The sequence below is a fragment of the Vicugna pacos genome, chromosome 1 (genome assembly GCF_048564905.1).
Source record: "Vicugna pacos chromosome 1, VicPac4, whole genome shotgun sequence".
Classification (NCBI taxonomy): Eukaryota; Metazoa; Chordata; class Mammalia; order Artiodactyla; family Camelidae; genus Vicugna; species Vicugna pacos.
Window position 1 is genome coordinate 47,360,149 of NC_132987.1, and position 23,182 is coordinate 47,383,330.

Sequence of the window (23,182 nt, forward strand, 5' to 3'; positions counted from 1 at the left end):
TCTCCAAAAAATATATATACTATATGATTCCACTTATATGAAGTACAAAAACAGGCAAAAGTCTTCAACAATGTTAGAAGTCACGGTAAGAGCTCAGGTCATGACTGAAAAGAAGCTGAGTTGGGGCAGGGATATTTTTGTATTATTATTACATTTCTATTTTTAAAAATTTTTATGATATCAATTTCTAAAATACATTTCTAAAATTTTCTATATCCTCTAAAAAAAAAGAATTATAGACTCAAGGGGAAGAAAAAGTCCAAAAGTGCACCGTCACTCTTGCCCAAGGCTGGTAGAAGCTCTGAAGCAGCTGAGGCAAATGAATTGAGAATTTGTATGTGGATGATCAATGCAAATCAGGACACCTCAGAATTCTTATGACTCCATAAACGGCCCACTGTATACAGATTACCTACTTCGTCAAATTATCATTCATCTAGGAGGACCAACAAGAAATGTGTTTAACAATTAAAATTCTATGGTAATTTCACACTCAACAATGCCTTGTGTTCATAATTTCAACATCAGATCTGATTGAATATGATTAAATATGGTCTGTGCTTTCCAAAACGGATTGCATGCTGGATCTAGATGAACTCATTAGTAGCTAACGCTGGAGAGATCTTTCTAAATGCTAGTGTTTAGCTGTCTTTGGCTCATTAATTAGTTTAAAGATTGTATAATTATCAAAGCTTTTGATTTGAGTACACATCTACCATTTTTTATTACTGAATGATGCTTGTTTGCATGTGAGCATAAAAATTATGTCATCCAAAGACTTGGGGCATAATACAAAATGATCATACAGATCGTGTATTTGGAAAGAAAAAAAAGAAGTGTCAGAGGGGGATGTGCACCCAAACACATGATGAGCAGTTGGCACCTCCACAAATTCTCTTCTCCAGAACAGAAGCAATGAAAACAGAAGCAGAGATGGCCAAGGAGCCAAATGCTGGGAGAACAGGGGTAAACCCAGTGCATGGGAAAGAGCAGCAGTCTGGTCTGATTCAAAAGTTCACAGCCCCATCCTAAAACTCTGCTTGGGGGGAAATCCAAGGTGACAGGAGTAATCCAAATTCCAATTCTTTTGGAATCCGATCACTGGAATCTTTGTCAAAGGCAAGATCATATGGGGTTGTTACAGAATTAGCACAACTAAAAACACAATGTGAAACATTTAGATACTCCACGATTTTCTTTCACACTCGGGGCAAGGATTACCGACCGTAGTCACCTACAGAAGGGCGATTTGACATGGGCCTAGCGTTCATTCCAGGTCACCATCATCACACACTGGAGGACAGTCTCATCCGTCGGAGACTAAGCCATGTCATCCTCTTGCAGCAAAGAGCAAAGGCAAGAACCAAGCGCTAGAGGCGCTCCGGGGAAAGGAGAAGTGAGGTGCGCAGCGTTCTGGTAGATCCCACACAGCCAGCCCGCCCACTTCCCTATGATTTCCAGCAACAGGCAACCTCCTTGCCAGTAACAGGAGTAGATGGGCACAGACATTTAAATCAGGAAGCATTTTTAGACGGCAACCTACTGATGTCTCTGTCAGCAACCAGGTTTATAACTATCACCATCAGTGCTCAGTGCCCATGGGAAGACATTTGTGGGACACTTTTATACAGAGAGCCAGCACAAGCAGACTTCTTAATAACATCTGATACATTCTGGAGGGTCTGGGGTTTAAAGGGGATCTCACATTGGTCTGTTCCATCATGCCTGCAAATTACTTAGGTGGGCAGGAGGACTCCCTAGGAACTAAATTAAGATTGCTGAAAGGAAAAAGGGCTGGGAAAGCTACAGGAATAGTAATGCATGAGACGCATGGTAGGAACTATAGACAGTTTCACCTCTTCAGCATTCTGTATTGTCCTAACACTCCCCAAACAGGCTTTCAGAGTCACGTCCAAGCATGATCACCTAGGGCTATGGTCTGAGTATTCGCCACCACCCCCCTGCCCCAGCCAAATTCATATGTTGGGAGCCTAACTTTCAAAGTGATGGCATTAGGAGATGAGGCCTCTGCTCTCATGCATGGGACTAGCGCCCTCATAAAAGGGGGGCCACACAGACCCTTCTGCCCCAGAAGGACGCAGCCCAGAAGAGGGTCCTCATTTGACCAGGTTAGCTGGTACCTGGTACCCTCATCTCAGACTTCCAGCCTCCAGATCTGTGAGGAGTAAGTTCCTGCTGCCTATAAGCACCCCATTCTGTGGTGTACTGTTTCAGCAGCCCGAACAGACCGACTCCCACCTCCTGTAATCCCTGGCAATGGCCACTCAGGTAACACTGAGGAAAGCACCCTGGTCTCAGGTAACCTGGACATGTAACTCTTGAGAAGAATGACAACTAGTCACATATAATCCAGGATAGTTCTCACGTGCTCACGCAATGAACATTCACACACGAAGTTGTAGGGGAGCAAGATTCGCCACCTCAAAGTTTGTCATGAGGATGAACTTAGGCTGATTATTTTAAGAAAGACAAGACTCAGGAAGTTTTTCTCGTTACCTCCCCCTCAACTGTCTGAAAGAAGGTCTATAAAGGGCCTGTTCCTGGGGTAGAGCTATCACCAGAAATATCTGCAAAGAATACGGGATGGGTGTGGTGTGGAAACTCTTAAGATCAAAGTCCACTCCGTGTCCCCTCGTCTCTGTATGGCCCAGCAAACATCTGTCCAAACATTTGCTCTTCCTCCTCCATGTAAACCACCTTCCTCCCCTTTGAAGTCTCAAACCACTACCCACAACATCCTCATTTGTACTTGGTATTTAAGGTGAGTTTCGGCCATTTCGATGAGCTACTTGGATTTCCCTAGGTCTCGCCCATGTACACGTTATTCAGCTACTTTCGTCTGATTGTCTTCTGTTAATCTGTCTCATGTCAGTTTAACTCTTAGACCAGCCAGAAGAAGCTGGAAGGGGAGAGGACAATGTTTTCCTCCCCCACATCCTCGTCTGCACTGTTGACAGCTGTTGCCCTAACATCCCTATTACAGCCCACAGGAGGCGGGGATGAGCCAAAATTCAGAGCAATGCGCTTGTCTTTAAGTTGCGTATCATCTCCGAGTTATACATACCACTTCAGCTCACTTCTTATTTGCCAAAAATGAGTCACACATCCACACCTAGCTGGAAAGAGAGCAGGGGGATACGTAGCAACTTCCCAAAGCCCACCCCTCCGATCACCCCAGTATCTGCGCGTACCCTTTTCTTCCTTCATGCAGAGCACACTTACCCCTACGGTACAGGAGACAGGTTAAGGTCCTATCCTGCTACTGCACCCAGCTTAAAGTCCAAGATACCCAGGCAATCTGCAGCCTTTCCCACCAGATCTGGATGTGTCTCCTAGTCAACAAGTTACCAGCTCATTCCCTCCCCCAAGCCCCACCGACCCACCTCTGTACCCACCACAACCTCAATAAACAATGGTGGATAAGACAACATGCACAATCGTCATTTCTTCTCAGAACAGAGAAGCAAATGCACAGCAGTCACTGGTCCTTAGCAATGATATAATCTCACTGGGCAGTGGTTATAATGAGACTGGCCCTGGCAGTGGAGTATTTTCATGGTTAGACTTTAGTTCTGGTTTCTAGGAGGCCTTTCCTTGTCCACTGTCCCCTTAGCCTGTGGCTTTGCCTCAGTGGTTCTTCCTTGTCCCTTGTCCCCCATGGCCACATCTGAGTTGGAGATATTTATTTCCTGAGCCCTCCTTCAAGGATGCCCAGTTCCTTTCAGACTGCTTCCTACCAGTACAGCTTTAGGAGCCTGAGGATTACAGGAAAATCGAACCATCATAGGTCTATGCTTTGTTTGAAAAATAAAATTTGCTCAAATGCATGACAGGTCTCTGATCTGTTTGATTCTGCTCTGATTTAATGTGTCAGTAACCACCTAGAATTCTTTACTGGACATTATTTCTTAAGCCTGTTTTACTTCCTGGCTTCAGAGCTCAGCCATCAGTCTCTCCCCACTTAAAAGGTAACTCCCTTGAGTCCAATCTGACCCAGTAGACGACCTGATCTTTGTTGCTAGGTCTAATTCCCCGTGTTTTGGTTGAGAATCTTTTAATGGGAGGACTTTGAAGAACACTCTTAGTAACAATTTATTTTCTGCCTTTGTGGGATTTAAGAACAGTTGGTTTTTCCAACCATGTAGGGTTCTATTATCTTCCAGCTCCTCTTGCAAACTGGCCATTTCTCCTGGGCTCATTTCTTTCTAATAACCACTGGTGGAAAGCAGCAAAAGTAGCCAATATACAAATAATCTGGCTCTTTCCAACTGTTTTTTCTAGGCTAATGATTGAACAGACATGGGGTCTGTCTTCCAACAACTGGAGAAGACAATCTTACCATATATTGCCTTGACATTACAAAGTTTATCAGCTTCTGAAAATCTGGAATTTCTCTTTTTTGCACTGCCCACTGTCAAACACCCAGGGCATTCTTGCCTCTATTAGGTTTTTGTGATAAGTACCAATATCTGTATTAATCAGAATAAGAATGACACGGCTAAAACAAGGCACCAAAAATAAGTGGCTTCAGGAAGACTAACTTCTATTCCTCTCTTGAAACAGCCTGGGAGGTCTGTGCTCTTCTGCAGGAGCCCCGGATCTTTCATCTGGTCGTTCTGCATTACTCGAGGGCACTGCCCTTCATGGTTGAAGCTGAGCAGCCATGGTTGAAACTACATCGATACCAGCCCACAGAGAGGGGAAAAACAAAGTCCAAAGACAGCAGCTTCTTTCTCAGAGAGCACTCAACATAATAATCCTACTCACATACCACCCGCTCATATTCCAACCTAGGCTACTAACTGGGTGCTGTCTGGGTGTTGGGAGAGGAAAAGGAAATGCCAGAGGGGATCATCTGGCTACTGCTACTGCGGGAAGGAATTTGGAAAGTGGGCTAAGCCCGTAGGAAAACTATACAATCCTACCAACTGCATTGGGGCAAATATCCATCTTTACTAGCTTAGAGTAAACAAATTAGTTCTCAAAGTGTGCCAACTTTAAGACCTAGTAAGCCCAGATGAGCAGAAAGTTTGGTCATTCCCAGGTCCCTTCCCCCATGTCCCCAAATCCCCACAACTGTTCATTTATACCCCAAGTTACTCCCACCATGACTGATGAAGCCCAAAACCAGAACATCCTGGGACCCGGAGACTTACCAGCATCTCCCCGGGGACTGGCTGTGTGAGACGTGCTGCCGAGCCCGGTCTGGCCGCCGAGCGCGCAGCAAGCCAGACCTCAAGGTTTGCAGCCAAGCGAGGAGCTCCGCCGGCCTGAGCCACGGGCTCCGGGCATTTACGTGATGAAGCCGAGGCGTGGGGAGGGAGCGAGCGGAAAGGTAATGGGAGGCAGGGGAAAGCTGAGGTGACCACCGCCCCGAGCAGGCACAGCTAAGCTACAGGCCTCCTCACGGGGTACGTGCTCAGGGCGTAGCCGTTAGCACGTTCCGAGGGTGGGGCTTCGGCCGTCTGACGTCAGAAGGTCACCAAGCGGACACTCGCACATGCCCAGTCGGAGGGTCGGCGGTCTTAGCCCGTCATAATCGGGTGGAACTCCAGCTGGACACAGCTGATTCTAGGTTCTTAAAAATAATCGAGGCAAACATCTTATTATCTAGGCTACACGGGGTTCAGGGGACGTGCACGTTTTCTTGTAAAAAAAAAAAACAATGGGAGGAGCTGGATCAGTGAAGGCAGGTTACAGATGTAATGGGTGAAACATGATGAGCTCACGTTCAGACGCTGAGCACCACCTCCCTGTCCTAGTGCAGCGCTGCAGAAAGCAGAGGCTTGCTCTGGCTGCTGTCCTCTGCACACCTCGGAAGGCAGCTGCAGCTCAGTTGCCCTCCTAAAACCATTTGAGGCTTCTGCAGGCCTGGAAGTTTGGGTCCAGCTCACTCCAGTCCCAGGGAGTCAGGAAGTCCTTCCTTCACCAGTGCCCACCTCCCACTGTCTCAGAATTTCCCGCTTCCTGTGATGACTGATGGTGACAACATCCATTCCCTTCAGCTGTCACCACAGGTGCCTTCTGGACCCCAGGGTCGCAACAAGGCAACGACAAAAACATGGCCTGACTTTGGCACATTTCCCAAAGTCAAGGCTCTTTTATCAGTTGAATGTGATTATTTTGTTACAAAAATATTAAGTAAGTTCAGGTGAGACTTGGGGAAAAAAAGAAACTTTAAGTAAATTCCAGTGACCCCTAATGTGGATGCTTCATCCTATGAGATCAACTACTCAACATTTCAATCAGACAATCCCACTGAGCCCTTCGGAAATAACCTTAGATTGTTCAAGTCGTTGCTGGGTGTTATTTATTGTACAATATTTGTTGGCCATCCAACACAAGCAGCGTAACAGAACAACCTTTCTACCTCCATTTCTGCATGAGAAGAGAAGACACATAATCCATGCATGAAAAGATTCCCACCATTCAGTGAAGTAAAACATGATAAATAAACAAGCTTATACTGTACAGCACAGGGAACTATGTTCAATACCTTACAGTAACCTATAATGAAAAAGAATATGAAAACGAATATATATGTATATGTATGACTGAAACATTATGCTGTACACCAGGAACTGACACAACACTGTAAACTGACTATATATCAATTTAAAAATGGTTACAAAGACAAAAATAAAAAAATGATAAAGCTAAGTGCGATCAGATTTCTGATGAATCATTCAACACTAATGTGGGGAGCTTCAAAGTGGCACTTGCTCAGATTCTAGGATAAGGGATGTGGAGTACGCAGAGATGAGAGAAAAAAGCCTTGAACGTAGAGAAAGTATCTTGTGAAGAAGAGCAGGAGCAGCAAAACTAGACAAGACGCCACGCTGTGCCCAGGGAGTGGCCAGGTGTGTGTTTGCAGTGGAGAAGCCATCCATCAGTGTGCAGCGGGAGGGGAGGCTGGGAAGGCAGAGGGGTCTACACTCTGAAGAGTTCGAACCTCTATCAGGCTGCACTCTACCTCTGCGGTGATGGCACATGAAAGGGAGAAGGAGACAGAGAGACCCAGTCAGAAAACCAAACCAAGAAACTTTAAATCATACGGGCATATGTACAGTCGTACTTCTCAAACTTAAGAAGTTTACTTCTTTACCCTGGAGGGGAGGGGAAAGTGTTCTTTTTCCTTCTACCCTCCTGGAGTAGGTTCTGGGCTGAGCTGTCTACCCAAAGACAGATTAACAACAGCAAAGCATACAAATGTATTTCATACATGATTTATGTGACACGAGAGCCTTTGTGAGGAATGGAGATTTGAGAACCGGCCACACCTGAGTGTTGTTACACTGGGTTTGATGAAGAGTGGAAAATTCTGGGAAAATGTGATCACATGAAAGCCCGTGTGCTAACAGCACAGCCCGTTTGTTCAGATTCCTCTGGAGATAGGATGCTGTTTTCCTGCAGGCTCAGGGAGGGCACCTCTCTGGTGAGGGTCTTCTGACCTGCTTCAGGGGAGAAAAGGGCAGCCGGAGAGTCCTTCCAGCGCTTTCCGTTTCTCACATTCCTTCAGCGTCAAACCTCAAATGCCAGGGTGCCATATTGTAGGGCAGCATGTACCGAACCCTGTCAACACCTTTGGAATTTTAATTTAGTATAGAATTATTTCCCAAATGTCAGTTCTTCTATAAACATAAGCTCATTTCCAACACATTTCCAACAGGCTGTTTTTTTGTTTTTTGTTATTTTTAAAGCTGCAACTTGCTTGGGAGACTCTGGGAACTGGCCCTTCACAGCTAATATGAGACACATATGCCTTCTAGAAAACTAAGATGCCAGTTTTTAAATATTGGAAGTTTAAGTAACAAGATGTCAACAAATTTAAATTTCTCAGTTAACAAATAAGGTACATTTCAGGTGCCAAGCCCAGTGGAGGGCTCTGGGGCTATAAAAACAAGACTGATGGGGGTCCCTACACTCAGAGAGCCTCCATCCACGGGCAAAAGACCCTGCAGAAGAAATCACTAAGCACTGGGAGCTGCCAAACCTCAGACGGGCATCCAGCCCCAACTGACGAGTCAGGGAGCCTGGCTGAAGGAAGCTGGATGTGTTTACTAGCATCATTAAAACAAATGACTACAAACTGGGTGGCCCAAAACAACCAAAACATATTCTCTCACAGTCCCAGAGGCCAGAAGTCAGAAGGCAGTCTCCCTGGGCTGAAATTGGGTGTCAGCAGCGCCGCACTCTGCAGCCTTTTTGGGAAAACCCCTTCCTGGCTTCTTTCTGCTTCTGGAAGTTTCCGGCTGGCTTTGGCCTGTGGTCACATCACTCCATCCTCCCCTTCCACAGTCACACTGCCGCCTTCTCCTGTGTCCAGCCTCCTTCTGCCTTCCTTTAATAATGGCACCTTGCACCCACTTGGAGGATCCAGGATAATCTCCCCGCGTCAGCATCTTTAATCGTATCTGCCAACTTCTGGGTCTTTGTCATATAAGGCAACATGCACATGTTCTGAGGGTTAGGACGTGGTGTCTTTTGGCGAGTCATTGTTTGGCCTATCACATAAGTCACTTCTCTGGTAGGGCTTCAGAGATAATTAGGAGTTAGCTTCCGTGTTTGTCCCTCTCTCTGCCCTCCAGTATTGTGGTCCCAGAGGCCTGGTTTGCATTAAGACACCTTCATTTGCAGAACATTTAACTGAGGTTAGGTGCATGATAAGTGAAAACTGAATTATTTTTTAAAGTGTAAATCCACTGTTTTAAACTGAATGTTTGTGTCTCTCCAAAACGCATACGTTGAAAGGTGATTCGGTCATGAAAGTAGAATCCTTGTAAATGGGATTAGTGCCTTTCTAAAGGAGACTCCAGAGCATTTCCTTGCCGCTTCTCCCGTGGGTGGACACAGCAAGACGATGCCATTCAGGAAGCAGGCGCCGGGCCCTCACCAGGCAGGGGGTCGGCCAGCGCCTTGATCTCGGCTAGCTCGGCCTCCAAAGCTGTGAGAAGTAAACGTTTGCTGTTGAAGCCACCCTGTCTATGGTATTATTGTTATAGCAACTGGAACAGACCAAGCCAGCCACCTAGCCAGTATAAAGAGGAAACCTATGGCCTTAAATGACTGGTTCAGTCCTCCGCTGGGCAGCGTGCAAAGCAGACACAAGGACGGACAACCCTGATCACAGTGATTCTAGGCTGTTAGCTGCTGCACCACAGCCTCTGGGCACTCACTTCATCACCTCCCAGGGGCTAGATAATTTGATATTCACCTCCACACAAGCACACCCTGAAAAAAATCTATTTTCTAGCCAATAATGAGGCCTGACGCTGCCTCTTCCTTCGCACTGGCACTGGAAGCCGTCCTTCAGTTCCCAGGCTCTGAAAATTTGCATCCTGTCTAATGAGTTTACATACTTGTCTTTACCGCACAATCTGAACTCAGATCCATTTTTCTGCCTTTTGATAGGAAACATGTTTGTCATCAATGTATTTTGTTTCCACTAAATACAAGATTCACTGTGGCAATTATCCAAGGCCATAATCAGCTGAAGTGGCGGCGAAGTGTTTAAGTTAAAATAGGGAAGTTGTAGAGTTTCATTAATATGCACATAAACACGTTACAAGTGCCTCGGCAGGAAGTGCTGTGCCTCAGACAGCTGCCGGCGTGAGCCGGACGGCAGGCGTGCGCAGAGGGGCTGTGTTCAGTGATCACTGCCTCTTCTGAAAAAGACAAAGAATTTAGTATGCTGCAATATTGAACCTGACAATTAAAAACCACAAAACGTGTAATTTTAGGAGAAATAAAACCTTTCAAATGCATGTGAGTATTTATTGCTGTTTATTTTCTCCTTTCTGGAAAACAGTAAAATAATGTTAACAAAAAGAGAATGTGTGGGGGAAAAAAATACCCTTTTCCCCTAACACAAACTGAAATTACTCCATATCTTGATTTGTAAAAGGGCATTCTTTCACAGAAAAGGTAAATCAACATATGCATAGTCTTTAGGTAATTAGAAAAAGGAACAGAGTTTTGGTTTTGTTTCCTTCATTACATTATTTTTAATACCCCAATTTAGATACATACTTTGTCCAAATAGATTAGTGTGGTGTGGGGACATTTAAAGGATCTTGGAGAAGGTAACAAGGGACATGAGCAGCCCCAAAATACGTGAAGGAAGAGGAGTAATTCTGACAGTGTGTGGGAAATCCTAGGATTTGGGTAGAGCAGAACCCCGAAAAGCCCTGGGCTTTAGGTTCAGGACTGTCGTGACACTCTGAAGACATGCAGCTGCTCCCCACTGCGGGAGGGGCCGCTTCTCCCTGCGGAAGACTTTACGGCACGTTACAGGATGTCAGTACTAACTACACACTCTGTGTCATCCAGTCATTGTGACAAAAGCCCGCCTGTTGCCCAGTGCCTCCAGGGCAGTGTAAGAGGCCCTCTGCTTGAGAACCACTCCAGTAAAAGTGAAAGGGAGAGAGAAAGATCCCAAGTTGACTGCTGCTAACGTATCAAAATCAGTGGGTTTTTAAGTAGATCTTTCTTACAGTCATTTGCCTGACACTGACCACCTCCATCTTTGTGGACACTGAATTGTCACTGTAAGTGAACCATCATTGTACAAGTGTTTTGAGGGTAACCCAGGGAGAGGAAATGCTCGTAGTTTCTGAACAGTGGGGAGCTATAGCATACAGGGCGAAGGACCTTAGACAGCTGTCACCATGTCACTGCCATGACCACCACCACATTAACAAGGCCAAATGTTAAGATGCCTCCCAACATGTCAGTTCCTCAAGGTCATGGTCATTTACTTGGCCCAACACTGAGCACCCTTACCAGCAGCTGCTGTTAATGCAAAAATGTACATTTTGGCCATCAGTCAGTTATTTTCTAAGTTTCATAATTCTGTACATACCTTTTGATAACCAGATAGGCAATACAAATTATTACCATTACATAATTAAAAAAAAACAAAACAGAATTTTAAAGACCACAAGATTTGCCCAAGGTTGTTCAAATTATTACTTTCAGAACCAGATTTCTACTACCCAACATACTCTCAGTGAACAATTAATTGGAGAAAATATTAACCAGGACCACGTATTAGTACGTGGATCTTTTCTCACTGACTCAGCTTATGAAGCAACGGAACATTACTGCATACACTGCAGGTCTAGTCCCTGCTCTCTAAAATTCATGTCTTGTATCACTGGCTTGATATTTATTAACAGCTGTTAAATATTTATTTACTTTTACCTGCTACACTTTGGGTAAGTCACCTGCCATCTCCTGGACTCAGCCTTTTCATCTATCAAAAAATAACACAGCAGTCAAGTTTAAAGTTTGTCTCCATATTCCTTCCATTGTAAAATTCCTGTGTCAAGATCATCAGAGTATATAACCTGTCACCTTAACGTTCTCATCAAAACATTTCAAATGTCTTAATGTTAATTCTTAAGTCTTTAAGCTCAATCCTGACGTTCCATGTAGGTTTATAATTTTGAATATTTATGCAAAATGTATTTTTAATTTCATCCTAAATGTGTTGTCATTATTTTATAATTTACTGTTCTCACTGTCTTAGTAAATGCACAGAGAAGTTGTTAATGGAGACTGATTTGAAGTCCCGTAAGTAATTAGGTTAACCTATCTTGACGATAAGCATGATTCATTTTTTTCCAATTATCAAAGTTTTAAAGAAGTTGGCTAAATGACTTTGAATAAGTGATAGCTAAGGGTAATAAAGGGAGAATGACAATAACATAGTTTGGATTTGTAGGAACCCAAAATTCTACTGAATTTGCATAACAGTAACCCCTAGAAAGCATAACCTAGTAAATAAACTAATGGATCCAAATTAATTAAACATTAGTTGCAGAAACAAAACCATTATGTAGTTGCATCCATATTTCCCTAAACAGATAAGCACTGCCACAGTCCCAGAATCTTTGTCTTTCCCTGACAAATGACAATATTTAATATCTGCAGAGTGTGTCACGCCTTTGTATGATATTGGTTAATCCTCATAGCAACCCTTTTAAATCTGCACTGTAATTCTCGTTGCAAATGAGGCACTGGTTTCTGACAGGTCAGGTGAACCACACAGAGCTCCACTCACTCCACCCCAGACCCCCTCCATTCAAAGACCACAGCCATTAACTGGTGGAGAGTTGGCCCCGCCCGAGCCCCCAGTTGGTGCAGATGTGAACAGCTGATTGATTAGACGAAATCCTTACCCATGTGAACATCGCCAACATTGGATCTTACTGACTAATCATGAGTTGCCATGTTTATTTCACTTCTTTGTTCTTTCCTTCACTAAACCTAAAAAGAGTTCTGACTACTGACCAGGCCTTCTCCTATGTGTAAATGATACAACATAAACTAGTCCAGTTGATTCATTCAGTCATTCAGGGAGCCATTGATTCAAAACACATGGTAGGATCTGGAAATATAAAAAATGAAACAGAATGGTCCTTGCTAGGGAGGAGCTTGTGGTTGTGTAACGGCTGCTTCCACAGTTGTCAGTTTAATGTGTAATGAACACAGCATTCAAATACTTTCCTCATACTCCAGGCAGCACCTTCTTCATGAACTTCCTTCCTGCCTCCACGGTGATGATGACGCAAGGATTCTCAGATCATTCCTTTCAGATTTACTAAGATGTTTTCTATTTTCTCTCAGTTAAATCTGTGTATTCAAGAAGTAATCTTCACGCTAAAGAACTCTAATTTCATTTTGGAACACAGTATTGAAAGTGAAGCAACACCATTTCGTGCTTCTTGTCTAAAGTGCTGTCATTATCTGTCAAGAAGTAATTTTAGAGAATTTCTTTTAAGGGAAAGTAAGAAATTTATAAAAATGTCATCAAGGTACAATAGACTTTAGAGGGGAAATTTTTAAGTGAGTTGAGATTGAAACCTCCTTGGGCCTTTCTGACTACAACTGTTTACATATAATGTGTCAAAACCAAATGATCACCATAGCATTATTTATACCTGGACTTTTATTATACTCTGCCCTTGCAGATTTTTAACTCAATTTCATTTGGCATAGGGTTGCTGAGAGGCACACATAAAAATCAACTCATTCTTCCTCTCTCCCAACACAGTTGAATGTGGAAACAGTTTACTTTGTAAACTCAGGCAGAATTAATGATTTTCAGGAAAAGTAACTTCAAAGCATCAGACATGAATGCCATTTGACCAAGTGATAAAAAAGTAGAATTAAAAAAAAAAAACCCACGAACTTCATTTCTGACCCTGAGTTCCCCTCTAGTCTACCCCATTCCACAGGGTGAAAGGAGGAAGTACCCTAGAACTCTGTGCAGGCCTCACTACCCTCCTCCCCTCTGTGGGACACAGTTCCAGGCCCTTCAGATATGCCAAAGCCTGTGGACAGATGTGTTTTTCAGATGATCCTTTGTTGCTGTGAGAGATTTTCCCTAAGTGCATGGTCTCTTTAGAGCTAGCGCTGCTCTCTTGCTTCCAGGCTCTTCTGGGGATGCGGGAATCTTTTGCTTGGCTGTGCAGGGTCCACCTGCCTAGGCTCAGCTTAGAGCTGCTCCTCTCAGGATATCACGGACCACACAGTCACACTGTCTGCAAGCAGGAAACAGTCTCTTCTGCCCTTGGAACCCACAGAGCTTTCCCTCTTAACAGTCGCTCTCTCACCACGTGCTCCCCAGTCCCCTGACACTAGCCATGAAGTCTGGAGAAAATCTTCCTCTCTTCACGTTTCTTTGCAATTCTCTCATGATGACCAAAAATCCACTAAGTTCTCCTAAGAATTTGAGCTTCTGTGTAATAAAATGCAGAAAGACTTGGAGAGTCTGTTTTCTGCTTGGCCATATGCCTTCCCTGAGGCAACGAACACAGAGCTAGCCACCTGCTGGAACAAAAGTGAGGGGTAGACATAGCTTGGGAACTCGAAATATTACCCAGCAATAACCACAGCTGCTGAGCGGTAGGAGGAGTGACTTCTAATCCTGTCTTCCTCAACATTTCATCTCCTGTAAAATAGAGTTTTAAAATAGAGATACAGTGGAGTATGGCAGGCAGAATAATGTGCCCCCAAGATGTCCACATCCCCATCCCCAGGCCCTGTGAATAAAGTGTGCTACATGGCAAAGAGAAATTGAGGTTGCAGGCAGAATTAGAGCTGACCTTACCAGCTGACCTTAAAATAGAGAGCTTACCCTGGGTTAGTCCAGCCCAATGTAAATAAAGGGTCCTTTAAAAGTGGAAGATAAAACTTCTGGTTTCCAGTCCCACGCAGAAGCAGTTTGGAAGTTACTGCTCTGTCCTAACCAGTAAAACGCTGAACAGACTGAAAAGCACAGCAACTCTTCTTGGCTCCATAAGAGAGACAAGGAGACAGGTAAAAGGATGGAGAGACAGACAGGGAGAACCTGGGAGTCACAGCTTACGGAGGCAGACGCATAGGAGCAGAAACAGCTGGGGCACCCAGGGCCAAGGAAAACCCGAGCTGTGACTGATGTACTGCTGGAGGCTCAGTGAGGAGAGGTTTGAGAGTCAGAAGCCCCAGGGAGACCTAGTCACAGGGGATCCCCACACTTTGGCATGTTTTATCCAAAGGAGTTCAATGAGGTTTTCACGGTAAAAATCGGAGAAAAATTCCCTTGTGCTTCTGGCAGGGGGAGGGGAAAAGAAATAATTTTGAAACACGCCAGAGCACTCTGTTCTTCTTAAGGCCTGCCCTCAGAGTCTAACCTTCTGGGGGAAGAAAAATACCCAACTCAAGCCAGCTCTAGCCATCCTGTCCCACCTGAGTGGGGAGCAAAAGACTGAAAAACACTTGTGGAATTCACAGTCCACAGGCACATATGCATTAAAATACTGAGACTTAGTCAGAGGATTACAGAAGGCTTCCCTTCCTCCCACACCTCACTCACGGTACCAAAAAGCCTGTTCACAGCAGTTAATTTCACTCCGTATATCACGTCTGGCTACGAAGAAAAACTTACCAGGCATACTGAAAGCCAAAAACACAATTTGAAGCAATAGAGAAAGTATTACAATCAGACATGGCTGGGGTTTTGGAACTGTAAGACGGAAAATTCAAAATACTATGATTCATATGCTAAGGGCTCTGCTGGGTAAAGTAGACAACATGCAAGAATAGGTGGGGAATGTAAGCAGAGGTGATGCAGATTCTAGGAAAGAAATAAAAAGAAAAGCTGGGCATCAAAAACACTGTAACAGAAATAAAGTCTTTGATAGGCTCATCAGTAGACTGAACGTGCCCAAGGAAAGAATCTCTGAGCTTGAAGGTGTCTCAGTAAAAGTAAAAACCTATAGAACTGAAAAGCAAAGAGAACAAAGGCTGAAAAAAAAAAAAAACAAAAAACAGAACAGAATATCCAAGGACTGTAGGACAACTATATAAAGTGTAACACACATATAATGGGAGTAGCAGAAGGAGAAGAAAGGGAAAAAGAAAGAAGAAATATTTGAAACAGTAATGACTGAGATTCCCCCAAATTAATATCAGACACCAAACCACAGATTCAGGAAGCTTAGAAATCACAAAGCAGGATAAATGCCATTCCCACCCCCCCCAACAACCAAAAAACCCTCCACCTAGGTATATCATTCTCAAACCACAAAAAAATCAAAGATAAAGAAAAAATCCTGGAGGAAGTCAGAGAAAAAATACACCTTACCTAAAGAGGAACAAAGACAAAAATTCAGTTCAACATCTCAGAAATCATGCAAGCAAGAAGAAAATGGAATGAAATATTTAGAGTTGAGGGAAAAAAAAAAACACAGCAATGCAGAATTCTGTACCCTGCAAAAGAGTCCTTAAAAAGTGAGGCAGAAATAAAAACTTTGTCACGCAAACAAAAATTGAGGCCAGTAGATCTGACTTGCAAGAAATGTTTTTAAAAAGTTATTTATACAAAAAGGAAAACGATATAGGTCAGAAATTCAGATCTACAAAAAGAAAGAGTATCAGAAAAATATTGAGAAGATAAAAACTTTTTCTTAATTTTAATTGATGTAACAGGTGTTTGTCAAACTAATAATAGCAATAATGTGCTCAATTTTGTACACTTACACATATCATCTATGTGCATACACACACACAGAGTTGACCCTTGAAGAACATGGGTCTGAACCGCACAGGCCCACTGGTATGCAGATTTTTTCCACTAAATATGTGTTATAATACTACATGATCCACAGTTGGTTGAATCTGCAGACACAGGACCTCAGTTATGGAAGGCTGACTATAAAGTTACATGTAGATTGTTAACTGCACGGAGGGCAACACCCCTACCCCCTGTGTAGTTCAAGGGTCAACAGTGTGTGTATGTGTGTATAATGTATCTATGCTTATATAGAAGTAAAATGGATGACAGCAATAATATAAGGGATGGGAGGAATTAGAATTATTTTTGTTATTACAAGCTACTCACACTGCCTGTGAAGTGGTATAGTGTTATTTGAGGGTCGACTTGAATTTGTTATAAACGTATATATTGCAAATTCTAGGGTAACCACTGGAAAAACTTTTTTTAAAGTACAGTCATCCCTGTAATCTGTGGGGGTTTGGTTCCAGGACCCCCTACAGATACCTAATATCCAAGAATACTCACATCCATTTTATAAAATGGTGTAGTATGTGCATATAACCTACACACATCCTCCTGTATACTTTAAATCATCTCTAGACTACTTATGCCAAATACAATGTAAATGCTATGTAAATAGATGCCAGCATAAAGCAAATTCAAGTTTTGCTTTTTGAAACTTTCTGGAATCTCTTTTGAGTCATTTTGATCTGCAGTTGGCTGAATCCTCCGAGGTGAAACTTTGGATAAGGAAGGCTAACTCTACAACTGATGTGTTAATTAAAACCATAAAAGGCAGAATAGGAGTGGAAGACAAAAGCAGAACAAAGAACAAGGGCAACAAACAAAATAGTAATGAAAATGGTAGATAATAATCCAGCTATATCAATAATCACTCTGAATGTTAATGGTTTAAATGCACCTACAAAAAGAAACAGTTTTTACATAAGCAACAAAGGCAAAAATAAACAAGTTGTACTACATCAAACTAAAAAGTTTTGCACAGCAAATGAAACAATTCGCAAAATGAAAAGGCAGCCTATGGGATGGGAGAAAATATTTGCAAACCATATATTCAATAAGGGATTAATATCCAAAATATATAAGGAATTCATACAGCTCAATGGCAAAACAAACAAACAAAAGAGATATTTGTGCTCCCATGTTCACTGCAGCATTATTTACAGTAGCTGAGATTTGTAAACAACTTAAGTGATAAATAAATAAAGAATATGTGATATATATTTATGTGATCTTAGTTATATGTGGAATCTAAAAAAAAAAAAAGTCAAACTCATAGTAACAGAGTAGAATGGAGTCTACCAACGGACGAGGGATGGGGAAAAGGGGAGATGTTGGTCAAAGGGTACAAACTTTCAGTTATAGATGAGTAAGTTCTGGAGATCTAATGTACAGCATGGTGACAATAGTTAATAATAATGTATTATATATTTGAAATTTGCTAAGAGAGTAGATCTCAAGTGTTCTCATCACAAACTCAAAAAAGGTAACTATGTGAGGTAAAGGATATATTAGTTACATTCATTAGCTTGATTATCATAAACATTTCACAATGCACACATGTATCAAAACATCATGCACATCTTAAATATACACAATTTTGTCAAACATACCTCCATAAATCTGGGGGAAATAAACAGAGATTGTTGGAGTGGATCAAAAAAGATCCAATTATATGTTGTTCACAAGAAACCCACTTTAATTATAAAGACACATAGATTAAAGGAAATGGATGGAGAAAAATATACCATGTTCACAGTAATCAAAAGAAAGCAGGAGTAGCTATATTAATTTCGGACAAAGCAGACTTCAAAGCAAGAAAAGTTATTAGGGATAAAGAAGGGCATTACATAATAATAAAATGATCAATCCTTCAAGAATACATAACAATCCTTATCATGTATTTGTCTAACAGTAGAGCATCAACTATGTGAAGCCAAAAGTGATGGAACTCCAAGGAGAAATGGATGAATTCACTATCATAGTCGGAGAAGTCAACACCCCTCCATCAGAAATGGACAGATCTAGCAGGTAGAAAATCAGTAAGGACATAGTTGAACTCAACACCACCATCAATCAGCTGGATGTACAGACAACATCTAGACAACTTCATCCAACAGTAGGATACACATTCTTCTCAAACTCACATGGTACAGCCACTTTGGAAGACAGTTTGGTGGTTTATTACCAAATGATGAAATGTACCCTTACCATATGAGTCAGTAATCACATGAATTGATTTTTACCTAAAGGATTTGAAAACATATGTCCATACAAAAATCTGCACAGCTTTATTAACAACTGCTGAAACTTAAAAGCAACCACGATGGCTTTGAGCAGATAAACGGATAAACAATCTGTGGTACCTCAAGACAATGCAGTATTATTCAGCACTAAAAAGAAATGAATTACCAAGCCATGAAAAGATACGGAGCAAACTTAAATACATATTACTAACTAAATGAAAGAAACCAATCTGAAAAGGCTACATACTGTATGATTCCAACTATATGGCATTCTTAGATATGACACTAAATAATGACTGCTTAAAAAATGACAGTAGACGTCATCGAAATTAAGAACTTTTGCTTTCAGAAAGACACTGCTAAAAAAAAAAGTATCTGATAAAACACTCATATCCAGAATATAAACAAAAACTATCAAAGTCCAATAAAAAGGAAACAAACACCCCAATTAAATAATGGGCCAAAGTTTGGCACAGACACTGCCATAGAAGATACGTGGCTGACAAATGAGCACATGAACAGATACTCAGTCATTAGGGAAATGCAAATTAAAAATCACAATGAGATACCACTACACAATTATTAGAATGGCTTTTTTAAAAAGCTTAATTAACCATTACAAATGCTGACATGGTTGTGGAGCAACAGCAGCTCTGATTCAATTGTGGTGGGAATAAAAAAATGGTGCAGCCACTTGGCAAAAACAGTTGACTGTTACTTCCCACTTCTATGCGTTTACTCCAGTGAAGTGGAAAGTTTGGTTTACACAAAAAACCTGTACATAAATGTTTATAGCAGCTCTATCCATTATCGCCGAAAATTGAAAACAACCAAAATGTCCTTCATCAGGTGAATGGATTTAAAAAACTGTGGTAAATCCATATAATGGAATAACAGTCAGCAACTAAAAAGGGAACGAACTATTGATTCACCAAACAAAATGAATGAATCATATATGCATTTTAAAAAATGGAAAGAAAGCAGACTTAAAAGGCTATATTATTTCATTTATATGACACTCTGGAAAAGGCAAAACTACAGGAATGGAAAACAGATCAGTGATTGAGGGCTGAGTTGTGGGAAGGAGTTGACTAGAAAGTGGCTATACAGGAAGTTTTTAGGGTAATGGAACTGTGTGTGGTATTTTGGTGGTTGGTATATAAATGACTATGCATTTATCAAAACCCACGAATTTTACTTTATGCAAATTAAGAAATAGTTCAACTAGGATGTCAGGCTGAAAAATAAATCCAATTATATTACAAATGCCCGACTTCATTGAAGGGGTAGGAAAAAGGAACTTCCCTAAGAAACTTTGGATAGCACTGTTTTGGCTAGATACTGCAAGCGTAAAGAACTATACAAAAAAACCATGCATTGACTAAACCTCCCCCATCGGCAGGAATACCTGCTCAACCATAAAGAGCAGCATTCTCCTGGGATCAACAAGACAACTCCTTAAAAGAGAACATTCCTTCTTGATCTTGTAAGGGGTCACATGACCCACCAGAATAGATCTGGATTATGTAAACTGTCAGTAGTAAGTCATTTGATGTACAGCACTGTCTCAGAAAACTTATAAAACTGTGCCTTGATTTCCAACCAGCAGAACAGTCCTCAGAGCTTTTGGAGATGCTCTTCCTGGGTTATAATCCACAAATTTGGCTCAAACAAAATTTTCCATTTCTTTCTTAGATCTACTGATTAATTTTTTTGCTGACACTATTATGGTTCATAAATTTTGCTTTACACAGGGGCAGAGTTTAGAAATTTTAAAAATACTTTACATGTAGACTAGGGTTAAATCAATATGTAAATAAATTATAGACAATGAGAGTCAGGTTTCAAGAGAGAAGCGACACGTAGGCAAGGGGGAAAGGCTAGAATAAACCCAAGTAGTGCTAGAATAGTCAGAAATATCAGCATAAACTCATGTTTACTTTAATATATAAAAATATAAATCTCAATTTATTTCTCTATCTTTAATACATATAAAAATATATTAAGTATATATTTATGTATAAATATATGGAGAAATAAATGAAGGTATGTAAGTGTACATGGTTTAATCAGCTCTACCCACTGAAGGGGCCTTGAAGCAGTGACAGTGGCAATGAACACGTCTACAGCCTAGATCTTGGTTTCTCAATGACCAAAGAAGGACTAATGCGAGCATCAAAATATATAATAATGACAGTATTGCATTCTATCCTGAAGAATAAAATAAATATCTGTAAGTCGATACCAGTTGAGCAGTTAAGGATTAACCTTATCTAGAGAGATTTGGTCTTTGCCTCCAGCTCCTGATAGGTAACCTACAGGTCCTGCCTGATAAGAGTGCCTTTGTTTCCTTGGAGGCACTGAACCACCCCAGATCATCTGTGCTAACAATGTGATTTATAATGGTAGGGGTAGGGGAGGGCCTTGGGCCAGACAATATCAGCGAAGCCTTCAAAGGGGCTGGAAACTAAGGTCAACCATATGGGTGGTCAGCCGCATACTTGTGACCCAGCACCAATAAAACCTGGACACCAAGGTTGGACAAGCTTCCCTGGTTAGCAACAGTTCATGTGTGTTGCCACACATCTCTGCTGGGAGAAGATTCTGTACTTGGTGGCCCCTGGCCCCTGTCCTATGCACCTCTTCTCTTGGCTGATTTTCATTTGCTGTGATAAACCCTAACTGTGAGTATAATGACTTTGCTGAGTTCTGCATGTCCTTCTAGTGAATTGCTGAACTTACAGTAGTATAGGGGACCCCCATGTCTGCAAGTGGTATCAGAAGTAAGGGTGGACTTAGGGGTTATCAAACTGCACTGACAGAAATAAATGATTAAATAAACAAACGTGAGAAAAGGGACAAACTGTCCTTATAGAATTCCATGTAATAAATGTAGAAAGGATAAAAAAAAAAACACAGAAAATCACCATTAAAACACTACAGTAAAACTGATGCGAGCAAGACCCACTGATGAATGTAAAAATTAGAGGGTAAAACTTGGAGAAACAGGGTATTTGCATGTCACAAAGCATCCTCCCAAATATGTATTAACTACAACAGTGGTTTCAGCACATGTCCACAGATTATTAGATCTACTCTTTCTTCCAAGAAGAGGAGCTTAATTTCTCTCCCCTTGAGTGTGGACTGGAATTAGTAACCCACTTCTGACCAACAGAGTACATAAGAAGAAAGCTAGTAACTTTACGGGGGAGAAACCTAACAGACACTGTCTTTGCCAAATGATCATAGTTAACAATACCAATCATAAATCATAAGTCATGCTGGTATAGTGTTCCCCTGGTAACAATGTGATTAGAAAGAGACAAACTTTGTTATACTTCTCCCTGAAATCTGTAATTCCAGTCTAATCATGAGGAAACATCAGACAAACCCAGCTTGAGAAGCATTCTATAAAATACTTAACCAGATTGCTTCAAAAATGACAAGGACAGAGAAACAAAGTGTTACAGACTGGAGGACAAGGAGACATGCTGATTGAGTGCCAATGGTGTCCTGGATTGGATCCTCCAACACAGAAACTTGGGAAATCTGAATAAATTCTAGTTTTATTCAAGGTATCGTGCCAGTGTTAATGTCTTAATTTTGAAAAGTCTACTAACGCACTACTCCAGGGGGAGCTGCATAAAGGACGTATGGAACTTACTGTACTAACTTTGCAAATTCTTCTGTAAATATAAAATTATTCAAAAGACTTTTTTTAAGACTGACCACACCAAGTTGGTGAGAATATGGAGCAATTAGAACTCTCATGCATTGTTGGTTGAAATGTAAAACAGTAAATAATACAACCACTTTAGAGAACAGTTTGGCAGCTTCTTAGGAAAATAAACACACACATGACAATATTTCCCAGCCATTCCATTCCTAACTATTTACCCAAGAGAAATGAAAACATATGTCTTATGCATAAATAATTCTTGTACATGAATCTTCATAGCAACATTATGAAGAATGGCAAAGAAATGAAAAAAACCTAAATGCTTATCAAGAGGTTATTGGTTAAATAATGGTATATCCATAAAACAGAATGCTTCTTAGCAACAAAAAGGAATAAACTATTTCTTCACAAAATATGGATGAATGATTATGCTGAAAGAATCTGGACTCTCCCCACAATCAACCAAAAAGAATATATTCCAAAAAACGGAATAATGATTCCATTTTAATACAGTTCTAGAAAATAAAAATCAATATAGCAATGGAAAGAAAATCAGAGGTTGCCTGAGAATGGTAGGGGCAGGACAGGGGTGGCTAAGAGACAGGGATTCCCCAGGGGCAAAGGAAACTTTGAAGGGGACAGAAAGGTTCATTTTGTAAGCGTGATTATCTCACAGTACATACACAGGTCAAAATACCCAACTTTGTACAATTTACAAATGTACTTTATGTCAATGAGAGCTCAATATAGCATTTTTTTTAAATAACATGGAAAGATGTTTTAATATACTAAGTGAAATAAAATCAAGCCACACAAAAACAAATACAGCATAATCCCCTTTATGTTAGAAGAAAACATTGGTTTATGTTTATAAATGCATAGTGTCCAGAATATTATGTATTAACAGAGGCTCCTACGAGAGGGAATGCCCCGGCAGGGAAGAGCGGGGGGTGGAGAGTGAGTATCCTACAGTAACAAACAGCTACAAGATCCCAGCGACTTAATACAGCAATTTTCTCTTTCTTTTATGCTACGTGTCCCATGTAGGTTAGAAGGACTTATTCTTCGTTCAAATGGCTTAAAGACCTGTATTTAGCAGTACCTAAGCATCCTGCTCAAAGCTAGATAAAATTTTCTGTGATTTTCTCTTTATTTACACAACCACCCCAATAT

General features: G+C 41.4%; 1 long non-coding RNA gene across 1 annotated transcript; it reads left to right on the plus strand.

Annotated features, from left to right (window-relative positions):
* Window positions 1-10,412: 10,412 nt before the first annotated feature.
* On the plus strand, window positions 10,413-21,848 carry LOC140696690 (uncharacterized). The gene is made up of 3 exons (XR_012073214.1): window positions 10,413-10,568; window positions 18,000-18,115; window positions 21,694-21,848. It is a non-coding gene; the product is annotated as an uncharacterized lncRNA (long non-coding RNA).
* The last annotated feature ends 1,334 nt before the right edge of the window (window positions 21,849-23,182 follow it).